This window comes from Malaya genurostris, chromosome 2, assembly GCF_030247185.1.
Source record: "Malaya genurostris strain Urasoe2022 chromosome 2, Malgen_1.1, whole genome shotgun sequence".
NCBI classification, from domain to species: domain Eukaryota; kingdom Metazoa; phylum Arthropoda; class Insecta; order Diptera; family Culicidae; genus Malaya; species Malaya genurostris.
This window is the reverse complement of record NC_080571.1, coordinates 40,060,880-40,069,005: the sequence shown is the minus strand read 5'-3', so window position 1 is coordinate 40,069,005 and position 8,126 is coordinate 40,060,880.

The following is an 8,126-nucleotide window of genomic DNA, read 5'->3' as shown; positions in this document are numbered from 1 at the left end:
AACAACGATAATAAATCTTTTTTATCGAAAAATATTGCATTTCTTTCACACAGCCCTCAGACCAACCGTAACTAATGTTTTTTAGTTCGCTTAATCCGTATAATCCCCCTGTATATTGTATATTCTCCCACGCATGTAAACAACCCAATCATTTTTCAACTGCATGCTCGTGGTGAAATATAATCTTGCCGTGATCTTTTGAGATTAGTAAATCATGAGCTTCAGTATGGGATCATCGTTCGATTTACATATGTCTTTGAGTGTGTGAATTGTCACACCAGCGGTTACCGCGGTTACAATAAAAATGATTGACATTTATTGACAACAAAAACAGCACATATGGACAGTTCAAAGTTCTGAAGTTTTACATGATATTCCAAGTGACTTATTTGCAGATTCTTCATGTTAATATTTTCGATAAATGATTTAATGAAAAGCCACTGTTCCAAGAAAATACTGGCCCTTATTATGCAAGTCGGGTGAGGTATCTCGACAAATCTCACCTCGCTGTCAAAATGACATAACCTCACAAACTGACCTGGATGAACATCGTTTGACAGCTTCTGTGGTATTCTATTCAAAATATTTCTCTTCGATTCTTGAAAGAAACCAAAGAGATTGTTTATGCATTAACTAATATAACCTACAGAACCCAAGAATCAAATGTAACTTATTGAAATTTCAAGATGTTCAACAACTGTTTTGAATATATTAAAATCGGTTGTGCAACTTATCGCTACCGAAAAAATCACTGTAGAACAACTTTAAATACATCTAAAACTATTGTGCAGCAAATCACCAACTTGTTCATGTTTCACTAACAGTTGCAGAAACAGTTCTGCAAAAATTTTCATATCGTCATGTAAAACGGAAGTAACTATAACAATTGTGCAACTTTTCAAAAAAAAAAAACCAAACAGCTGTCATAATTGTATCGGACACAATATATGTCGAAATGTTTATTAATCTCTTGTGGAAGAAAAATTAGTAAAATGATGGTCTCCGCAAGGCAAAAAATGCTAAGCCGAATTGAGAACCTTGCTGTACAAAATTTTTTTCTTCAGTTTTAGAAAAACAATGATACAAAATTCAAAACTAGCAAAAAAGTTGTTCAAGATTTATCTGTTTAAAATGAACGCAACACTTACAGACATGAGTTTTCATCTCGAGGGAAAAAATGAGCAGATCTGACATCACTTTTTAAATATATTGAACGAAAAGTTAAGTTTATCATAGTTACTCTCAAAGTTATATATCACCACGTGAACAACTTGGTTTTTCAACTACAGCACCTGAGCTTACCAAAATAATACATACAGTGCGTATCACAAAAGTCGGGCCCGCTAAGATGAATTACTATACTGTATTGTTGTTTAGTTCAACTAGAGCTGAGCTGAGCTGAAGTAGATCGCCCGTAGTTGCACTTCGTGATTGACCGAATGAGTGGAAATGTACAATGAACCAAGAAAATGAAGCTTGGGAGAAGCAAATCATTTTCACTGTATATACTCACTCACTCCTAATTTTTTATTAAATGATCAATAACGACGCTGGCCACGACCAAAGGCTGTGCTACTGAGGGAAAGGAAGGAATGTTAGTCCGATACTCGTTGTTTCTAGAGACCGCGGGTACCACTGTATCTCCACGAGCATCACGGGATAGGAGATTTGTTAGTAGGGAGGGAAAGAGATCCGAATATGTTTCGGTAAACAATATGATCTCAACAAAACCTGATTTTCGATACTCAGGATAAATATAATAAGTAAGAAATATATAAAATATCTCCAAGGAACGATCTCACCAGTATCCCTTTTCTCCTGCTCGCTCTGCTGTCAGTAACGCGAGATGATGTAAACACTCGCGAATGGGTCCGCTGCAGACCAAACCAGTCTGAATGACATGATCGACTTGTGAACTTTCACACATTCCATAGAAGTCCGACAACACCGACAATGACATGACAATATTATTCAATAAATAGCACTCTCACTATTAAAAACACACTTGCCACACCTGCACTATCACTCAAAATAACTATTTCAACCAAATTTTCAACTATACGTATAAAAAAACACATTTAAATTATACTTTTTCGAGAGCAGCACCAGGACACCGCATCGCACTGCCAGTGATGCCAACTCTGTATTGTTGTTTAATTCAACTAGAAGATTTAAACTGATAAAAAAACCTAACATAGAGCATTTCTTTCTGAAATATTAATATGTAAATGTTTTCTGTTATCTAGATAATATAAGTCATTACGTAGCGTGAACCATTTTCTATTCAACTCAGTGTTACCATCGATGCCATATTGGAAAATATTCAAGAAAAAATCATTATCAGATTTTTCAGGTTGAATAACCATTAGCTCGATTAAAATCGTCTGAAAATTTTAGGAATGTTTGAATACACGTATTATAAACACCATTCCGATGATAAAAATAAAAGACTGTCATTTTCACAGAAATTGATGTACTATCATCTAAACACGTTGATTCACAGGTGCTTGAAAAACTCGGGCGTACGAATACACGTTCCACCATAAAAATGCAGTTCGTTGTCGATTTTTCATTTACAAAAGCACAAAAGATCGTTGTAAATAAATATTCATAGTAAAAGAAGAAATAAAAGATATGTTGCATAATACAGAAAATTTGCTCTTTTTCCATGACACAACAGTTACTAGAATAATAATATAATCTAACATAATAAATTTCACAATCAGTAGAAAATACAGGACAGCAACTTAACATGCTACTTGGGAATGAAACAGTTCTCGGATCGCTTAGGCCATCCAAGAGAAAACGAAGTGAGTTCCACTATTGTAGGTACCTCCGGCACCGGAACCCGAGAACCGGTATAATCGAAGTCGGTTCGTATTGCCAACAACTAACATGACGTACAAACCCTACTAGTTTTCAATCAAATTTTGACAATGGGGTCAATTTTAGTTGAATCCGAAAATTTGCAGTACTTTTTGGTAGGACCATAAAACCTTTTCATTTGACCCTAAGATTGGGAATATTGGTTCTGTAATCTCTGAGAAAGGAATGTGAGATCCTTTTTTGACTATATGACTATTATCTGCCGTCGTTAATAGAAAACCGGGAACCCGAATATCCGGAGTTGGTTCGTTTGGCTGCCTACCTTGGTTGCCTTTCATTTGAACCTAAGTTTGTGCCAATCGGTCAAACCGTCGCTGAGAAACCCTAGCGAAATTATTTGACACATACACACACAGAGACAGTGCTCAGCTCGACGAACTAAGTCGAATGGTATATAACAATTTTTACGAGTCTATTTTTCATGAGAAAAGCAAAACGTTTGATTTTGAAAATTGACATGAAAAAATCGCATAAATACCACATAATAAGAAGGCAATTGAATTAATAGATTTCATTTGAGAGGCATTATCAGATTTTCTAATAAAGGGTGATTTTTTAAGAGCTTGAGAACTTTTTTAAACAATAAAACGCATAAAATTTGCAAAATCTCATCGGTTCTTTATTTTAAACGTTAGATTGGTACATGACATTTACTTTTTGAAGATAATTTCATTTAAATGTTGACCGCGGCTGCGTCTTAGGTGGTCCATTCGGAAAATCCGCTTTTTTATCGACAAATTTTGTTCAGCGATGAGGCTCATTTCTGGTTGAATGGCTACGTAAATAAGCAAAATTGCCGCATTTGGAGTGAAGAGCAACCAGAAGCCGTTCAAGAACTGCCCATGCATCCCGAAAAATGCACTGTTTGGTGTGGTTTGTACGTTGGTGGAATCATTGGACCGTATTTTTTCAAAGATGCTGTTGGACGCAACGTTACAGTGAATGGCGATCGCTATCGTTCGATGCTAACAAACTTTTTGTTGCCAAAAATGGAAGAACTGAACTTGGTTGACATGTGGTTTCAACAAGATGGCGCTACATGCCACACAGCTCGCGATTCTATGGCCATTTTGAGGGAAAACTTCGGAGAACAATTCATCTCAAGAAATGGACCGGTAAGTTGGCCACCAAGATCATGCGATTTGACGCATGTAAATGTCATGTACCAATCTAACGTTTAAAATAAAGAACCGATGAGATTTTGCAAATTTTATGCGTTTTATTGTTTAAAAAAGTTCTCAAGCTCTTAAAAAATCACCCTTTAGTTTTATTGACACCTGCTTGTTTATGTTTGACGTGAAATGACAGTGCTAGTTTGTATTCAAGGACCTTTACTACAAGATCATTTATAAATCACCCGGTGCGATATTCCGTTTCAATTCTTAATGTAGCATGCTTTTTTATCTATTCGTGGTGTGAAAATAAAAGATAACTAATTTTTCGAAATTTTCAGCTTCAGTAAAAAGTAATAACAATAAATTCTACACTATAATCGGTTTGCCAACGTTCTTACACCTAATAAGCTTGTCCACAACTTCATAACCAATATAGTTTATTGCTTTAAATCTCGTCTTCCATTCTTCTGTTTGGTATATACATGTCACTTTAGAACAGAAGACGCTAAACATTTCGAGCTACCGTGAAGAGTCGCTCCCATGCAAATCGTGAATCTCCTACACTCGATTTCCCATCGTCCCCATGTTCACTCTCGCATGGGGGAAAAACACCTACGCAATCGAACGAATCCGAACTAATGAACGGTGAGAGCTGATGTTTTCGTTTTATCTCGAAGTGGCTTCTGGTTCTACATACTTTCTCATAGGTATATACGTATGCATCCATTTTGCTGCTCTTTTTCTTCACCACGTGCTCGTCGACAGTTTTCCAACGGATCGGAGGTGAAGATTAATTAAGCTTTTTGGCCATCGGCCAAGCCAACGTCCGAAGAAAAACACACATCCATTATTCGGTTTTTGCTGTTCTGTTTTTTTTTGTTGTAGTTCGATTTAACAAATACCTTGTGCAGGGTGATTTTTCAAATGCAGTAAACTTTTCCAGAAAAATATATGTATTAGATTTCGGTGATAAATCGACGGGTCATGAAATCATCGTCGATCTGTCTGTCGTCTCCGAAGATGGAGATTTATTTTATTATGTTTCCTGCTGATAGATGGTTTTCCCAAGAAGCATTTCGCTGAATTGTACGTTGGTAAAAAAAACAATTTGAAATGTTGGTTCACATGCTGTTAATATAACTTTGCTAATGTTCGTTAACTTTTCATAACTGCACACTTTCTCGATATAACGTTCAAAATTACGTTGGACTTCCGCTCATCGAACCCACCGTGAATAAATGGATACTTGAAAACAGAACATCCTGCCACTATCGCCACCTGCAAAACAACAAACAGATGCTATTCAAACAGTGCCAATATGATTAATAGTGAAATTTGCTGTTTCGTTGCTGTAACGTAGCCACTGGGATGGATAACTTTTGCCAAAGAATTATGTCGAATTTGTAGCATTGTAGAAAAATGTGTATTGGACCAGACAACTGTGACAGTTATTCTTATTTAGTTGGACTATGTCACATAGCACTACCATGGCAAATTATATTTATCTTAAAGATTGATGGCACAGGGTACATTTAAAATTGTTTTCAAAGCGACCGAATGTTTGTCTCATAATTTCTAGGATCGCAGTTGATTAAATATAATGCCAAAATAAGCTGGTTCAAGAATCTAAAATTTCTTCAAAATAAGTTGAACCAATCACTTTACTATTCAGTCGATCGTAGAAAACAGTAAAAATCCCAAATTGACAGAGCAAACACTGGATAAAAACTTTAAGAACCGTATTTGACTATTTTCGTGCCAACTCGAACAAATGTTGGCAGCAGCCTCTCAGATTTGAATGAAACTTTCTGGACACGTAGACTTTGTCACAAAAAACTACTTTACATACTTTGTTTTTTTCCAAATTTTAGGATGACTATAATAATACACAATTAAATGGATAAAACAAATGCATCTTGGATTGAACTAACAGCAAATTCGTTTTATTCCAGATTTCGACATCAACATTTCAAAAGGGCCTAAAAACAATTGACAGATTCTCTTTGTTTACTTTCTCTTTCGACTATATCTGCGTTATTGTACAAACGTTCGTTACATATTTGGTACTGTTGGAAACGTAGGGATATTGTCTTTCATTCTACACGAATACTTTGTAGGTACTCGTGAAAATTAAGGAGATATTAACAAAAGAAAAAGTAAACAAAGAGAAACTCTCTTTGGTTTATGTGCCCTTATGAAATGTTGACATCGATTTGATTTGTCCAGATTTCTTCGCCAGCAACCCTTCCCAGTAAATCCGAACATCGGACGCATCGTGCAAGAAAGCTTTTGATTGCGTTTCGAGCTTGCATAGTGTATCGGTAGAACAAAAGAGTGAAGATATACCAAAGCAGAGAGCGGATGTCTGATTACTCAGGTGATGAGATATATCGGGGTTGGATTTCCAACCTCGAACATAGGGTCAGAGTTTTTCTGGCCCTAAGAGGCGAATGACCTAAAGGTTAAAGCCTCTATGATCGAAACAAAAGAATGTTTAACACTCTTTCACACCCTTTCGGGAAGATGTCGGCTCGAAAATGCCTTGTTTGATATTCCTTCGCTCTGTTTCTCTAGCGATGCATAATGTAAACATAAAGCTTTTTTAGGTCGACGCGGTTGATGCAAATGGTGCAGAATTGTCCGATGACGGGCCGATCGAAGCGCTACGATCGGCCCCATATCGTGCTCAATCGGTCCGATAATCGGACCGATGATCGGACTTATGCGGGTCTACAAATTTCACTGGGTTATGGTGAAGCCAGAGTGGGCGCGTTGCGCGACGCGAAAAATTTCCAATGAGAAATAGTAGCCAGAGTAAAAGTGATTTGTACAGTAGTAGTTATTAAAAAAGCATAAACTCTTTTCATCGAGATAACTCGAAATATTTTCAAAACTCATTTAATGCACTTTTAATGATTGTAATTCCCAGTAATTTCTAATGTTTTCGAAACCTCTTCTCAACACTTGTTTACAAGAACCCAGATCCATAGTTGCGAGATTGTTGATTTCAAAGCGCATACCGTTGAAAAACTGATTCGATTAGAGCTTCGATATCAATCAAATTATCTTCTTCCACCATGACGAAAATTGTTCGCTCGTTATACTATGTTCACACTTGCAGAAAATAACATGTTTTAACGATAGCAATATAAAGTTAAAACCGCACTGTTCACACTACGATCGACGACACGACCTGCCACTCGTCTATCAAAACTGTATCGTAAATTTAACTACCCCTCAGTAACTGGAAATGTCAAATCGGAAACGTTAGTGAATTTTTTTAAACTGGCAGCACAAGTTGATTTATTTATTGATTTTGAATAACAGTCACCATAACCTTGGTTACTGCATATCGAAGGCAAGATGAATGTAAACAAAATAAATTTCAGATCGGTTATTATATTACGGAACATTTTAATGGATTTACCTGACTCGAGCGGAATGTAAAAATTTAGGAGTATGAGTTATGTCTTTTATAAAGCCAAGTTCAAAATTCAGGTCTTGACTTGAAACCGTTGTGTGAGAAAGAAGACATGGAAATGACCGACAACGAGCCGAGCGAGGCTTGTGCTCTGCGGTACCTGCATAACGTACGGTAAAATGATTTCTTTGTGGAATTCCACTAGTAATCCTCGAATAGTGGCCAACAAGGAGAAATACTGTTTCCACTGCTGCGCAATCAACCGACACAAAACAATTTTGACACCGGCATATTACACCGAATCCTACTGCCCAGAAAAGCTAGCAGTGGAAGTGTACGGATGAATCGCTGGAAGTACACCCAAACCTCCATTTACGTAACTTATATATGTATATATGTATTGATATACGTACGCATGTGTGCAAATATTTGTATTTCTTAATACATATAAATATTGGTGAAGTAAAAGCGATCATTTATATGTATAAATATATAAACATATACGCAAACGAGTGAGTGTGTAAGCATACATACATACATATATAAGGTTCGTAAATGGAGGTTTGGGTGTAGATCATTGTCCTCGTTCGTTGGTTTTATCCATGGTTTCGATTAAATTCCGAAAATGCATTTCTGCTTAATTTGGACAAAATTTAACACTAATATTCCACCGCTTTCAAAACATGTTTATTTGTTTTGGGGTT